Source organism: Solea solea, chromosome 14, assembly GCF_958295425.1.
Source record: "Solea solea chromosome 14, fSolSol10.1, whole genome shotgun sequence".
In the NCBI taxonomy this organism is placed as follows: Eukaryota; Metazoa; Chordata; class Actinopteri; order Pleuronectiformes; family Soleidae; genus Solea; species Solea solea.
This window is the reverse complement of record NC_081147.1, coordinates 13,922,517-13,938,306: the sequence shown is the minus strand read 5'-3', so window position 1 is coordinate 13,938,306 and position 15,790 is coordinate 13,922,517. Positions and strand designations below refer to the sequence as shown.

The window sequence follows — 15,790 nt, the reverse complement described above, 5'->3', positions numbered from 1 at the left end:
GGTTCAATAGTTTGATTTCAACACAAATTCAAGACATTCAAGCTAAACAAAGTTGTTGGATGGATAATGACTTAATTAGAGTCATTTAGTTTGATTAGTTATAAAGGGCACAATACTCAAAGGTTTTAATGATGGTAAAAACCTTCAGTGTGTTTGTAATGAAACAGCTTGGGGAGGATATTTTCAGGTCACCCAGTCTCTGTTGATCTAAAGTGATACATTTAAAGGTCCAGTGTGTAACTGTTAGACTGGCATACAGTATATGAGTTAACACCAGTGTGACTGTCGGTAATATCATTCAATAAATGGTCTGTATTTATACAATATTTATTGTATGTATTTAGATTTTTCTAGACTTGATGACAACTCAAAGCTGCTTTATACTACAGTTTTGCCATTCACCCATTCACTCACACTTTCATACAGTGAATCTACTGTATGGGCAGCATGTTTTCTATCACACTCTATCATACTCACACGCTGCCCACACAGCTGTCAGCAATAATTAGTGTCTTACCCAAAGACACACTAGCATGTAGACTAGGGAGCTGGGAATCAAACCCACAACCTTCAGACTGAAAGACAACTTGCTCTACCACTGAGCTACAGAGCTGTGATTCTGGAAGCTTCAAAACAAGTGTTCAGATTCTCATCGAAGACGTCACTACCAGTTACCACTTGACTCCCCCACACACCCTTCCTTTTCCCCAAGTGTGTCAGGAACCATGGTGGCCTCCATTAAGCAGCAAGGCCCTCACCTTAAGTACATATACATACACTTCTTGTCAATAAATACTCCTTTAATACCTTAGAGAAGATGCAGAGTACATTTTCTTTCTTTCTCTTTTTTTTTGCTATATAACTATTAAGTATGATTCATGAAAACAAACTCCAGCCAAAACTTGGTAAAGGTATAAGTATAGATATAGACATAAACATAGGTATTGATATAGGTATTGGTATCGGTATCGGTATTGGTATCGGCATTGGTATTGGTATAGGTACAGGTATAGAAACATGTGTACAGATATAGATATAGGTACAGGTATAGGTATATAGATATAGGTACAGGTATAGATATTGGTATAGGTACAGGTATAGATATATAGATATAGGTACAGGTATAGGTATAGATATTGGTATAGGTACAGGTATAGATATATAGATATAGATATAGGTGTAGATATTGGTATAGGTACAGGTATAGATATATAGATATTGATATAGGTGTAGATATTGGTATAGGTAAAGCAAAATGTCAACTGCAACAATGGCAGCAACTGGAGAAAGAAAGAAGACAGAGGGGAGGATGGAGGGAGGGATACAAAAGCTTCTTAGACAAACGAAGAGGGGTTCCAGGTGCCTGATCACATGGGTAAATGTGAGATGGTCAGTAACAAAAAAGGCATCTTGATTTAATGCATATGAACGGACTTGTTTTTCTTTTTACTTGGGTTATTTTCCTTAGCTTACTGCGTATGACTTGAAAGGGTGTACTGCGATACAAAGTAAAGAAAACAAAAATCAGAAAATAAATAGTCTTATAGGGTAAACAAGAAATGAAAAATCTGCTTATACACCTGATGCCCTGACACCAATCAGTGTCCAGAGTGTAAAAGCTTTGCAAACACTTCAGGTTTCAAGCACAAAGTGTGGTTGTTTTTCATGTTTGACACTAATGCAAAAGAAATGGCTTTGAAGCAGAAATCAGTAATTAGACAGGCTCATACATGAGGAAACATAAAGTGGCGGAGATGCGAAAGGGCCGGCTAGACAGCTGAGTGTGCACACATATAATTTGCCCTTTAGTTTATTAGACTCTCATGCAAAACAGAAAATGTCGCTCAGACATCACTTACACTCAAGATATCAGGGTTGTCAGTTTAAAGAATAGAGTGCAAAACCAGGTGGAAGCCGAAGCACGATGTGAATATGAATTCCGGTAAAACTGCTGTCATAGTTGTGAAGTTAATGAAAATAATAAAATGTTCCCTAATATACATGATTTTGAAATATGTCTATGCCACCAGCAGTTCACTGTGCTGCTGTATGACAGTAACAAGTTAAAGTACATTGATACAGTAAACATGCTGAAAATGGATTTCTGGACCATCACACCTGTCATTTATCGCGGTTTTATAACACATGTTTCAACTGCTCTGTGGTCCATGATTTAGGTGACGTCATAAACAGAATTCCATTTATTTTTGCTTTTCTATTTTGGTCACGTTATCCATATCAAGATTTGGACTGAGCATCAGTGAAATTGGTGACAAAAGCTCTAACTTTGCCCTTTTGTGTCTCTTTACAGGTTACACACTCCACCACCCAGGCACCTGCATGTGTGTGTGAGTGAATGTTTGTGGGAGATCCGCGCTTAGAAAAGGAAGCTCCTGTCCACCAGTCAGCATTCAAAGATCGTGAGTACATTTCCTTATTCCCTTTGCCTTTCCTCAACCTAAGCAATGCAGGAATCCTGCATAACATCCCACACTGTGAGGCTGTTTAAATGAAAGAAAACCCAGTTCAAAGCTAAATTAACGACTATACAAGACATGAATCATATGTATAATGCTTTCAAACTACTCCGCTTTCAGTTTGATCTAATAAACGCACATTAAACCTAATCTTAAAAGGATTGAATGCTAAATTCTTTATCACAGTGAGCCATTGGCAAAAGTTATAAAGACACATTTTGCTTAAATACATAACCTCTTCCTTGTAAACGGATGATTTTGCCTTAATGAGCTATTAAAAATGATTCATGTATATTTGTTCTCAGTGCCGTAGCCTCTAAACATGTCTTTCTCTTTATCAAACATAACTTAATACCATCCGAAGTTATGTTCTTGTGTCGAGCCGATTAGGATATTGCAGCAAAAAAAGGTGGTCGCACACACGCAGCTTCGCTTTGTAAGTGTCTGTCCACTGCAGCTTTTTGCTCACATCTGCAATCCTGCATTGATTCCATGCCAGTGAGCAAAGCGCCGCTATAGAGTGGTGGGTTGTCTATTAGAGTCAGGTAAATCAGCCAGCTGCTAATGTCATAACAGGATATATGTGAGGGAGTTTTATAACGCTGCAGAGTAAATCTGCAGTCAGTACAGTAATCACATTTGCTGCAGTCATTACGGATTGTGTGGAAAAGTACTGTCTACGCTGTAATATGCTATCATGGCTATTTCTGTGTGCGTACGAGAAACGATTAACAAACCAAAGCATTCACTCTTCATTATGTGTTGTGTAATACTGCAATTTTGTATTTTTATTAAAAAGAAACTACAATAATCGGACGATTTTGCTTATGAAACATATTGCCATGTATCCCCACTTATGCTTATAAGGCCTTACCATGTGTCAAATGTTGTGTTTACATTTGACCTATAAAAATGTGTTTTATTTAAATTCAAGTTTGTAACTTATTATTAGTTTATTATGGTAAAATACTGTAAAATGTCAAGCATCTTTGTTCTGATTAAGGCATTTGAGAATACATACATACATGTGTATATATATATATATACACATATGTATGTATATAAATATATATAAATATATATATATATATAAATATATATATATATATATAAATATATATATATATATATATATATATATATATATATATACACACACACTACACACAAAGTGCAGCTGTGATCAAATATAAATAAATATTAAATAATATGTATCCAGATTTTAGTACGAAAATGTGTATTTTTCACCTGCATCACATTTCGTGTAGTACATACTGAACATACTGTATAGTGTTTTTGGAAGTTTCTCTTGTGATCCATCGCTCAGCCTTTAATAATGTCTGAGTTCATAGCCGTGGTGATTACCTCAGACTGATACTTCAGATAGAGTGCACGAGTGCAGAACGTACAGATAAGTCAGTGTTACATAATCAGTAGCTAAAGTACCTAAAACTTTCGTCATTTATTTCCAAATGATTCATGAACTGATGCTGATTCTGGAATAAATGTGGGATTTATCAGGAAATAATACGAAACAAAATACAAGAAGCTTATTGTCATATGCACAGTGAAAAAAAAAAAAAAACCTGTAGCTTTGACTATTGCAATGACATTTGTATTGGCCAGTATCACACTTACACAATACAATTATAGAAAAAAAAAAAAACGTCGTCCTTATGGGGACAAAAAGCAAGGCTGTGTGTGTGTGTGCATGTTTATGCAAGTGACAAGATTCGAGACAAAAATAAAGGAGAAATTGAGTGAATCAAAGCACTACTCATGTTGCTCTAACATGAAATAAGATGTAAACCATTAGAAAAAGGGTAAAGTTACGATTACTTTCCTTTACAAAGGATTGATTGCTGAGTCTCGGGCCCCAAACAGCAATCCCTCTGATTAAGAGATCTACATTCCCTTGTGTGCAACAGACATGCAAGCTGACCTGGTTAAGTAGTTACATTGATCAAATTGATTCAATTAAAGTCTGTTGTTTGACTTTACACTGTGGAGATCTGTCTGTCTGATGACCGGAGCTCTACTGCATGACCTCAGCATGACCTCAGTGCATTTCACCAACTCCCGACAACCGGTGCCTCAAAAGTGTACTTTTCAAGGACTGTTTGGACTCACTGTGACCATAGAGAACATGCTTTTGGCTCTAAATCATAAATATGACAACATTCAACAGATGTCTAATAAGATAAAACAATGAAGTGATGACCTTTTATATCTACATGGTCCAAGGTCACGGTGATATTATCTTCTACAAAAACAACTCCCTAACTCAAGAACATACGGGAGATTGTGATCATTATTCTTAACTTGATTAGTTGACTGAGACAAATAGCTGTGAATCTGTGACTCTCTTGACCTGAGACACCAGTATTACTTTCAGCAGCTGGTTCTGATGTAGTTTTTGTACATCGTTTGACAAAAAATGTGTTACACAATCACTTTGTGTCTTTGTGTATTACCATGGTTACAAGTGTTTCCACATGTATTCTCTGTTGATGGCTCTGCAGTAGTACAGAGTGACTCACCTGAAGAGACCCACTGAGCATTTCCAAACTATCCCTTTGAGCAGAATCACTGTAAAAAATCTAGCAGGCTTTAGTTGTTAAGTTGCGGCAGATACCTGAGCTTTCCACTGGTTTCACTCACCTGTTCAATACAGGTTTTTTTTCAGTCTCTTTGTTTAGTGAACATCTAGAGGACGAGCAAGATGTCGTCTTCTATTATGGCCCTTTTCCACTATGGTCCCGGGTTGCCTCAGCACGGTTTAGGTTGCATCTCCACTACTAAAAAAAAGGACCCACTCAACGTGGGCGGAGTCATCAGTGGAACTGCGGTGGCTTTGTTTTACACGCAACACACAAACGAGTGACTAGTGACTTGTAAAGCAGTTGTTTTCAGTGTAACTGAATCAAATCACGAGAATCAGTAAATTCAAAATATTTGTTCAGTACTTCCTCCATGACCAGAGCACAGGCTCCGTCTGAAATATTGAGATTTTAGACATTTCCCTGGTAGTTGTTGGGAGATTAACCCACGTTTTTAGGATTCTTAAGTAGTTCTAACTCAGTCTAGCGCTGCCACGCAGAGTAGTACCTACACAGCTTGCTTGGTACTAAAAAAGTACCTGGTACCAGGTACTATGCAACTTAACTGTGCCGTGTCACTCCTCGTGATAGCAACATTTAAGATATGCAACTGAAAGCAATATTTATGTTACCTGCACAACCACAGCACTTACCATGGCACAGTTCTAAATGATGCTGTACTGCTTGTGCGTGTTCATAAATGTGCCTTAGCTCTTTGGTAGCCACCTCTTCTGTATTTGTCAGTGGACTGATCATTTAGTCCGAGAACATAAAAACACAATCAATCTGCAAGGTGTTTTCTGATTAATGGCGGTGGAAGAGGTGAAATACCTTAATCGTATTTTAACCACGAAAAAGGCAGAGATATAGTGTGTCTGCCGGTTAAAAATGACAATCACATAACTGTATAATAGGATGAGGTGGTTAGTACTGCGGCAACAAAAATAATACTGTTGGTTAGGAATCTCAGTTCAGCCTGCTTTCTGTGTGGAGTTGTGGAGCACGTTCTCCCCAAGTACTCTGGATTATCTTGGTTAATTGGATGCTCCATAATGACTGTAGGTGTCTACAGTGTCCAGTGTCTGCTGAGATTGACTCCAGCTACCCCCACAACCCTCCAAAAGGGAGAAGCAGGAAGAGCGGGTTAGGGAAATGAACAAGGTTTTTAGGCAGTCTATCTGGACCAGTGCCAACTTTAATATATCAAAACACTATAGCAAAATTCAGTGCTTCACTGGCACTCTGTCCTCTTTCACATTTACTGAATTAAGGTCAAGTCTTGTTCTGTCCTATTCTTTTTTATCATATTTGGAGGGTTAGAGGAGTATAATTGTGTGTAATTTCAGTTGTTTCGTGTCTGCGTGTGTGACAATCTTCACTCTCATCAACAGTACTTGTCTCCTGTCACAACACTGTCTGCAATGAGTAGCTCTGCCACACTGGGTGACATGGCACTCTAATTAATGACAAAGAAGGACCACTAATGAAGTCATTATGTATTCTGAAAGTTTCACCGACACATCCATGTTCCCACTGAAGATTGATACAGAAGTGCAGGACAAGTAAGGTTTAAGGGCGATGTGATTAGGTTGGATTAGATTAGATTAGCAAAAGTGAAATATGGCCTCTCAATCAGAAGGAAAGAAGTCAATTTTCTGGAAGTATTTATGTAATTTTCCCTCCTTTTCATCTCTTAAATTCAGTCCATCCATCATCTATACCACTTCTCCTTTAAGGGTCATGGGGAGAGCTTGAGCCAATCTCAGCTGACAATGGACGAGGCAGGGGAAACTCTGGACCATTCCCCCCCTTACATTCACACACAGAGGAAATTTAGTCTCAAGTTAACCTAACCCCAACCTAACAGAACATGCAAACTCCATGTAGGAAGGTCATAAACACTATATATCTACCTATATCTCCCTCTCTCTCTATATATATATATATATTGTGATGTATGATGTAATATACTATACTTCCAGGAGATTACAGTATACTGTCCAAGTATTTCACTGTGCGATTTAAGAGTTGGGTTCACTTTTAACATTTACATTTAGGCCTAAAGCTCTATAATTGCATAATGAATTATGGCCCATCCCAAGTATAAGAGCTCTGTCTCTTTGCTTTTTGTAAAACAACCAGTACAACGTGCAGCATTCTCAACAGAGGACCAGTAATTAAAACACAATTATATTCTAATCGCTATGAACGATCTCAGTGGTGCAGTAATAGACTGCCTGTTCAATCGCATGTAGTTCAAGAGATGGAAAGAGTATTTTTCAAACGGTATCTTGTGTCTAATAAATATCAACGTTAAAAAAAACAAAAAAACAATCAACATGTATTTATTCCTAATTCAACATCTTGTGAAAATCATAAGTCAACATGTAGCTAAAACTAGTCATTATAAAACTCAGTTGAGTCACAGTTGCCATGACACTCTGACCTGCCATATGTGATTTTCAGGCTTTTATTCATCTTTTATTCAACTGCTTTGAAATGTGCTTGATAGTAAACAAGCACATCCGCGCATACAGTACATTCACACATTTCTATGCACATAGAAAAACAGTCTGCTATTGCGTGAGTGTTGCAGTAAGGCTGGGCAATATATCGACTTAGAGTTTGGATAGTATCATAAGGTACAGTAAGTGTGAGGAAGTTGTATTTATAATCATAATCATATTTATTATACTGAATACATTTGTGAAATGTTATAAATTAAATATTATATATATTGATTAAAAGGGTCACTTAATAACACTTATAATAACAAATATATCTATTTGTGTTACAGCCAAATTGACCATAATTATAGACAATTTTCATTTGGTCTGAGATATGTCGCCCCGGCTCTCCTGAGAACTGGAGAGCCGGGGCTCAGGTGAAATCTGAAACCGTGTCGGGGCGATGGACGACCTGCATTGTTTAACTTAACAACTCTCTAGAAAGGATTCCATCCTCCAGAGGCTAAAATACCTGGACTTTTCCACCAGAAGAATCCTCTTGAATGAGAGCTGAAACATCCTCAACCTTAACTCAAGCAAATCCAAGTGCCTACAGCTAACGACTAAACGTAGAATTGAATCAAAAGGCAGTTTACATGTTGTTTATCATCAGTGCTAAAGTGTTTTACAGGGGGGGAAAAAACCCAGAAGAGCAGGCGAGGGAAGAATCCGAAGCAAGACAGCAGCACAGAGGACAGGAGCGAGAGAGTGTACCAAAGGTTGCTTCACACTGTAGGCACTGCTGAATTTTAATTTTCAATCAGTGGTGTGAGTAATACTCTGCATATAGTGGCTTTTCATTTTCCAATATGAATTCCTACAGACAAATGTCAACATCTTTAAATGAATATACAAAAGGCAAACTATCATCATTTTATATCTAAAATCAATGTCAGGCCATTTAATTTGAAACTATTTTGACTTGCATGAATATGGGCCACGCTGGGACAGCATCCTCATGAGCATGAATGAGTGAACAATGAATCATGATAGTATTTCTCACTAGTGATGGTAATAAGATGAGCTGTGCAATATACCAGCCTTTCTCACTCGTCATATATCACTATATGCATACCTGCGCACAATGTATTAAGATCACAACTCGTGAATTAGATTTGTGCAAACTTGGTACAAATCCAATAACACAACAGTAATTTCCTCATTTCTAATAAACATTGATTTGAAGGCCTGCAGGCACGTTCGGCAGGATAGTAAGAGAGATAAAAGACAGGATAAGCAGGAGAGGGGCGAGAAAGAGCTTTCATTAAATATTTGCAAGAATACAAGGATGTAGATGCGGATGTAGTCTCAGGGGTTTCGAACAGTGTGTCCTCTTACTCATAACCTCTCTTCATTCCTCAGCCCTCAGGCTTATAGCTGCTGAACTGTAGAGATGACTCCTCGCTTTCACGCGTTGCTATGGTGATAACTGACCTGAGGAATATGTAAATCCCAGCCCACTGAGTCCACAGGTACTTTAGGAAAAAAAAAAGTGTTTAATGGCACTCTGGATCACACAAACTCCCTGCTTTAAAAAAAAAAAAAACTGTACTTAACTTCCATTTGTCATGTTTCAAACCATTTGAAAGGGTTTTTTTGTTTGTTTGTTTTTGTCGCTACAGTCGTAAAGGTGAGCAGACCGTGGCACCAATTTTGTGATGGATCGCAAGAACAAAAACAGAACTGTAATAGCAGGCAAATGTGAAGCCATTTGTGATTTTAGTTCTGTAACCCTGAGCGAAAGCACTGCAACTCCTCGCATGAAGCACACGAACGCATGATGTGCTTGCTCATATGTACAAACTGAGAGACTGTTGGTCCATGTTCTTGTCATACACAGACGCCGCACACACAGGCCCGCACACGTGTGCGATGTAAAGACTTGAAGCGTGAAATAAGCTTTCTTTGGGAACGGTGAAGACGAGAGTGATTGGTGTCCCCTGCTATTTCTTAATTAAGTACATGCAGCTCTAATCTTGAAATCACAAATGTCACCTCAAAGCCTGTGGCTAATGTTATAGTCCTTGCTCCAAAATGAAAAATGTAGAGGCAGAATTTGACTAATGCAACACTTGGCCATGCACTTAATAAGACATTCTGAGTGACGGGCTTCGTAGCAACAGTGGCAGGTTATTCATTATTTTCTAATCAAAAATGTAGACTCAAGATAAGAATGGAATTGTTTTTTTTTTGTTTTTTTTTCTTATTGTCACAGTGAAAATAAATTGCTCACGTGCAGAGTATGAACTGTCAAAATGCAGACCATTTTCCCAAGAGTATCTTTTCCTCACAGGTAAATAGACTCTGGATTCTCCTCCTCCTCCTCCCTCCACTTCATCAACCTCTATATCACACCCAAGGGTGTGTGATGTGTGCATTTGTGTGTTTGTGCATGTCCTTGATGTGCTGTGGACTGTGATGAGCCAAGAAGAGGCAGCACAACGATAAGACACATATCAGTGCTCAGCACCTGCCTTCCCACGTCCTGACTGACTGACTCTAGACAAGTCGACTGCACAAGTCCCTCTCTTAGTCAAAGTAAGAAAACTATAATAATAAAAAAAAAGTGCAGTGTGCAGACTTAAAGGCTCAATTCTTCAAGCAAATACATTCTCCTCCCTTCCTATCGGCTGCGAGACCACATCAAACATAATATGAATATTCAGTTTCAACTCTATTAGAGTTCAAACTGAATTTTCTTTGTCTGATAATTTAATCATTTGACTTGGATGATCCAGACTCTACAGCCTCAAAGACAAATTCATATTATGTGGACACTGGGAATATCTTGTGTCTTCTCTGCTGCGCCTGACCTTACTACCTTGACTTGTTAATAAACACATTTCTCCTTGTAGCCAGTGTTCGACCTCTCTTTAGCGAGGTGTCTGTGCAGCGCACTTGAAAACAAGGCTAGAAAAGAAATGTCATTCAGATTATTTGTCTGTTAATAAGCTTAGTGCAAACACACGTTTGTTTGACCCGTTTCTTTCTACAGGCCCAACCTCCTCCACCACTCACACAGGGTCAGGGTCTGATTTACCCATCTGATCCTTGTCACACTTACAGTTTACTCCTATTTGTACTATAGCTCAGGGGGGAAACTGATGACATGTTATTGCTGTTCTTACATTTTTAAAACAAAGGAAATAACCAAACTAATGAAGTGGAGGAAAAGAACACTGGCATGTGTGTTGGAATAACTGCAGGCGTAGTCCTCCCATCATATGTAGAACAATAGTCAAATTAAAAAGAACCCCTTTTGAAATAAATACAAGAAATTATTGGATTGTATGCTGTTCATGCTTGAGAAAAATCTGCCGGCATTAGAATGTGGCAAATGCAAAAAAAAAGTATAATAAATATGAAAACATTTTCCTTTCTCAGCCCAAGTAGCTGTCAATTATTTCCAGATATATATTTGTCTTGGAGTGGCACACGGTTGGTGTAGTGGTTAGCGCTCTTGCCTTTGCAGCAAGAAGACTTGGGTTCAAGACCCGGTTGGAACAATGGCCTTTTCTTCGTGGGTTTTCTCCGGGTTCCTCCCACAGTACAAAAACATGCAATATGGGGATTAGGTAAATTGGTCACTCTAAATTGACCATAGGTGTGAGAGTGAATGGTTGCTTGTCTCTATGTGGCCCTGTGATGGACTGGCGTACTGTCCAGGGTGTACCCCGCCTATCGCCCTATGTCAGCTGAGATTGGCACAGCACCCCATATTTGTCTTGTATCGCTGTGACTCAGCACACATTTCTCCTCTTCTCCTGTTTAATGCCATGACACAAATGCTCCCTTTAGTGAACTGAAGGTGCAATAAAGCGCTCTCAGCTCGGTACAGACGATGTTACTGATTGTTCCCATCAAATGCTCCCGCCAAAGGTTCAATATGACAGAGCACCCAGAGCATTATCTGCAATATAATATCTTCACAGTCACATTGATTATTATCATGTGGTTCCCTCCCTCCTCATACTCAGTTATCCCTCCGTGATTATTGATACAGAGTTACATTATTGATTACCCATCATCACGGATAAAAGTGCATGTTTGCAGCCTGGTTCCCACAGTCAGTGGCACCTACATTTGTGTCGAGAATTAATTAATTCAGAGTTTATTATCACATAAAAAGACTCCGAGATGCTGCTTGACACTTTCCAAACAAAGCTAGTGTGGTTGGGTGCATATTGTAAATACATCCATCCATCTTCTACTGCTTTATCCTCCACATGAGGGTCGTGGGGGGCGCTGGTGCCAATCCCAGCTGACATAAAGTGAAAGGCGGGGTACACCCTGGATAGGTCACCAGCCCATCACAGGGCCACGTAGAGACAAACAAGCACCCACTCTCACACTCACACCTACGGTCAATTTAGAGTGTCCAATTTGCCTAATTCCCAAATCTGCATGATTTTGGACGGAATAACCTGGAGAAAACCCACGCACACATGGGGAGAACATGCAAACTCTATCTGCCAAATAGATAATAAAAAAGTGTGCATTTTGTGTCACCACTGAAGCAACAGGCAAAACCTTTGTTGATGGGTATGGGTATTTCATGAAGGACATGAAATGACAATTACATTTGGTAAAAGGTTGTGCCTTTGCTAAGAGAGAAAAGAACTACATACTAATTTACTCTTTGTAAGATATTATGGCATTGTTTTCTCAAGTATTGAACACCCTGGCCAATGCTAACAAACAAATTAACCATTACAATGACAACCACAACAAATGCAAGCACAGGATCTGCTTCAATGCAACAGTCAAGCTCTTTTATGTGCACCGCAGCAAGCTACATATTTCTCTATCTCCTTTGGCCAGGGAGCATTAAATGGATTAAAGCACTAAGAGCAGCCAAGCATATATTAATTTCCTCCAAACTGAGGGCGAGAGTAGCAGACGGCGCACACACACATATCTTTCCAGCTCAAAGATATAAGATTAAAATCTTTGGAAAATACACAATCTTTTTTCATAAAGCAGCTTCGGTGCCACTGTGTGTGTTTGCCATTGTCTTACCACAATCACATGGGAGGAAATACAGAAGAATGAATCAAAATATAAGTGGAAACTGCCTTGAAAGCAAATAATATTAATTCACCTAATACATTTCTGCAGTGGCTGAAAAAGCTGACAGTTTAAACAAAGAAGAAAACTGAAAGGAAGAACAAGTGAATTTGGTCAAACTCTAATTCAAATCGTGTCACTCAGAACAAACCAGATTTGTGTTATTCTACTTGTTAAAATCTTTTCTCGTGTCACTGCAGCATGAGACGGGCCTTGATTCAGTCAGTATTCACTACCTGTCACTTGGGCTCGTTTCCAGACACGCACACAAACACACTGACAGCAGACCCATCTGTACAGTCTTTTTTGTTCATGCGAACAGACACGCCGTCAAGTGTTTATTTGATTAAAGCGCAGGTAAAGCGGCCAGATACGATCATGTGTGGTCACAGAGGACATCATGCATTTTAGGGCTGGTCGCTTATATACAGCCTGAAAGCACATCAGAGTGTCTGAAGTGCATTCTCCAGCAGAGGTCACTGTGAGCATAGCTTAGCCTTAGATCCACTCTGAAATGCACACCCCAAATATGTAGGTAGCTAAATGTAAATGCCAGGTGTGAATGGGGTCACAGATAACTTCAATGAGTGGTCCATCCATGGATGTTAATAACAGTTCTGAACCTTGGGGAGACTGGGGTTGTACCTTGTCCCAAGCAGGCGACAGTGGTCTGTAGGGCTGCAATCAACCAAAGAATTTCTTGGTCGACTGAAGCCCTGAAGTTTCGACTAATCATAGCCCATGATTTCTGAAAATATACTATGTCAACTAGTGAAATCAGCACAAGAACTGTTGAGGAATATTTAGATTATTTGGCTCTGTGCATGTCCTCGCACAGAGCGACACTGAACATAGGAGCTCGGCTTCGCGGCTGAGACACAAATAGACTGTTGTAAAATACTGAAATATGCCAATTCTGATATGGTCATATACTCAAAACGGACAGAGCAACCTAACGCAGACAACTTAGCTTACCGTTTTTATATGATGTGCCATGTTTGTAGTCCAGCTGTGATGCGAACTGTTGCTTGCAAACTTTGCATTCGACTTTTTCCCCACCCTCTATTTTTGTAAAATGCTGCCACACTGCCGATGTCTTTCGACATGGATGTTAGAGGAGGACTGACTGTAGCCTAAAATGAAAAGCTCAAAATTAAATAAAACCACCGGACGTTCTTTAATCTATATGTCTCTAGTGGGTTGGGCTACTCCAAAATAGTGAAACAAAGGGGGTGTTCTCTGAAGACACGCTGTTACCTATGAAACAGGGGTGCTCTGAAAACACCCCCAATCAGCACATGGCACTTTCCTCCTGATGAAATTAATCATAGACTGCATGAAATTAGCTGTAGTAGCTGAGATTGGCACAGCACCCCCCGCGACCCTCTGGTGGAGGATAAAACGGTAGATGATGATGATGACTGCATGAAATTAACACAGCAAAAAAACGACCGATCAGAATTTTGGTCAAGCCAGAACGTATCGGCCGATAAATCAAGCAGTCGACTAGGAGCTGACAGCCCTAGTGGTATGGCAGTTCAACATTTCACATAATTACACACGCTGGTGAAGAAGCTGATCAGTATTCACTGCACACACACACTAAAACATACCAGCACCACTTAAGTGGAAGGCAGAAGAGAGAGAGGCACGAGAGAAAGGGAGCAAAGGAGAGCAGTCACAGCAGCTAAAAGACCCGTCCAACCCAAACAGCAGGGACACTGGCTAAAAGACCAGCCTGTGCCATGGTGTGGATCAAATCTCACATGTTAGTCTGTGATGTCATCAGAGTGTGTTGAATCCCTTCAACATGTACAGTTAATTAAAAGCCACATTCACCTGGCCAGAAAGCTGCTGGGAGAGGCAGCAACGACAGAAATCAGAAGAGGCCCCTCGGTGAGTGATGTGAAAGTGGGGCAGAGCAGAGCACAGAGGTCAGAGAGGGTGTTGAAGTTAATGAGGTGTTTGAGGGTTGTGTCATTTTTACATGTAAATGAAAGATATGGACAGAACTGTTGTACCCATGGCCATTACAGCCACACATATTAGTATTCTGCTGTGGAACAGGAATGAAAATGGAACCAGTAATATCATTTTCTTTTGCAATAAAGCACAATGCATGAATTCATATTATATAGAAACAGAGATTGAGGCGACGATTTGTTTAGTCTGTGAAATGCATGACTGACTTTTAGTTGGACAGGCAAATATAGAAAGTGGGCAGCATGCGGAAAATTAGCTGCCTGTTGCAGACTGCTGGGGGAAGGCCACTTTATAGATAGTCACAAAAGGGCGGACTTGGGCGGGGCTTGTGGGCGATATCTCGAGGGTGGCACCGACAGGAAAAGGAGGGGGAGGCAGCCATGCAGTATTTTGTAGAGAATGAGTGTCACTCTGCGTCGTTCTGCTGTCAGGCGAGCTGCTGAGCGCTCCGTGGATGGACGACAGGAAAGAAACAGAGACGCTCTGCCTGTCTGTTTTCAGCTGCGGGCAACTGGCTGGTGTAACTGGCTGCAGGCTGCTAGACCTTTAAAGCTAATTACAGCATTTTTAACATGTACTATGTGAAAAGCTAGAAAAACCTAACAGTTAACTAATGATCTCATTTGCAGCCCACAAAAATACATGAGGAATTGACTTTGTAAAGGTTATGTGTATTAGCCTTTGGTGGAAGCTTGGCCACACGATCAGGCCTTAAAACGTGTGGCTTATTTAGATAACTCATACACTTTGAAAGGTTCGGGATTAGCGTTGAAGCAGGTACTCTGCAGGAGAATAACAGAATAACAGGACAGAGTAATGCTATGTACAGTGGGCCCGACTTTTTCCTTATAGCTCAAGTAGAATCTCTCCAATCTGAGAAATTGATACCATTTTGGTACCCTTCCCTTGGGGTACCGCAGAAAAATGGTACGGTACGGTAAAAACGTAACGACCGGTGTTTCTTCAATGTGCCGCAGTCTATTCTCATACAAACTGGACGTCTTGATGAGACAGCCACAAACCGAGCAGGAAAAAAACCGAGCTGCTGGATGTCCTCTGTTATTGTCCGTTGCGTTGCGTTCGATGTCGTTGTTCATTGTTGCTGCACCGGTATTACACTATGTATCTCACTCATGTGGCCATCAGGCCCAGCACA

At 39.9% G+C, this 15,790-nt stretch overlaps 2 protein-coding genes across 6 annotated transcripts in view; one reads left to right on the top strand and one right to left on the bottom strand.

The window, feature by feature from the left end:
- si:ch211-153b23.7 (uncharacterized) overlaps nt 1–15,790 on the bottom strand; it is a 147,472-nt gene that overhangs the window by 99,198 nt on the left and 32,484 nt on the right. The gene's annotated exons all lie outside the window — the stretch shown is intronic.
- The window catches only part of frmpd3 (FERM and PDZ domain containing 3), a 69,938-nt gene that overhangs the window by 26,390 nt on the left and 27,758 nt on the right, over nt 1–15,790 (top strand). For both annotated transcript variants that reach the window (XM_058649152.1, XM_058649150.1), the window contains exon 2: nt 2,312–2,420. The gene's annotated coding sequence lies outside the window, so the exon portion shown is untranslated. The remainder of the gene's footprint in view (nt 1–2,311; nt 2,421–15,790) is intronic.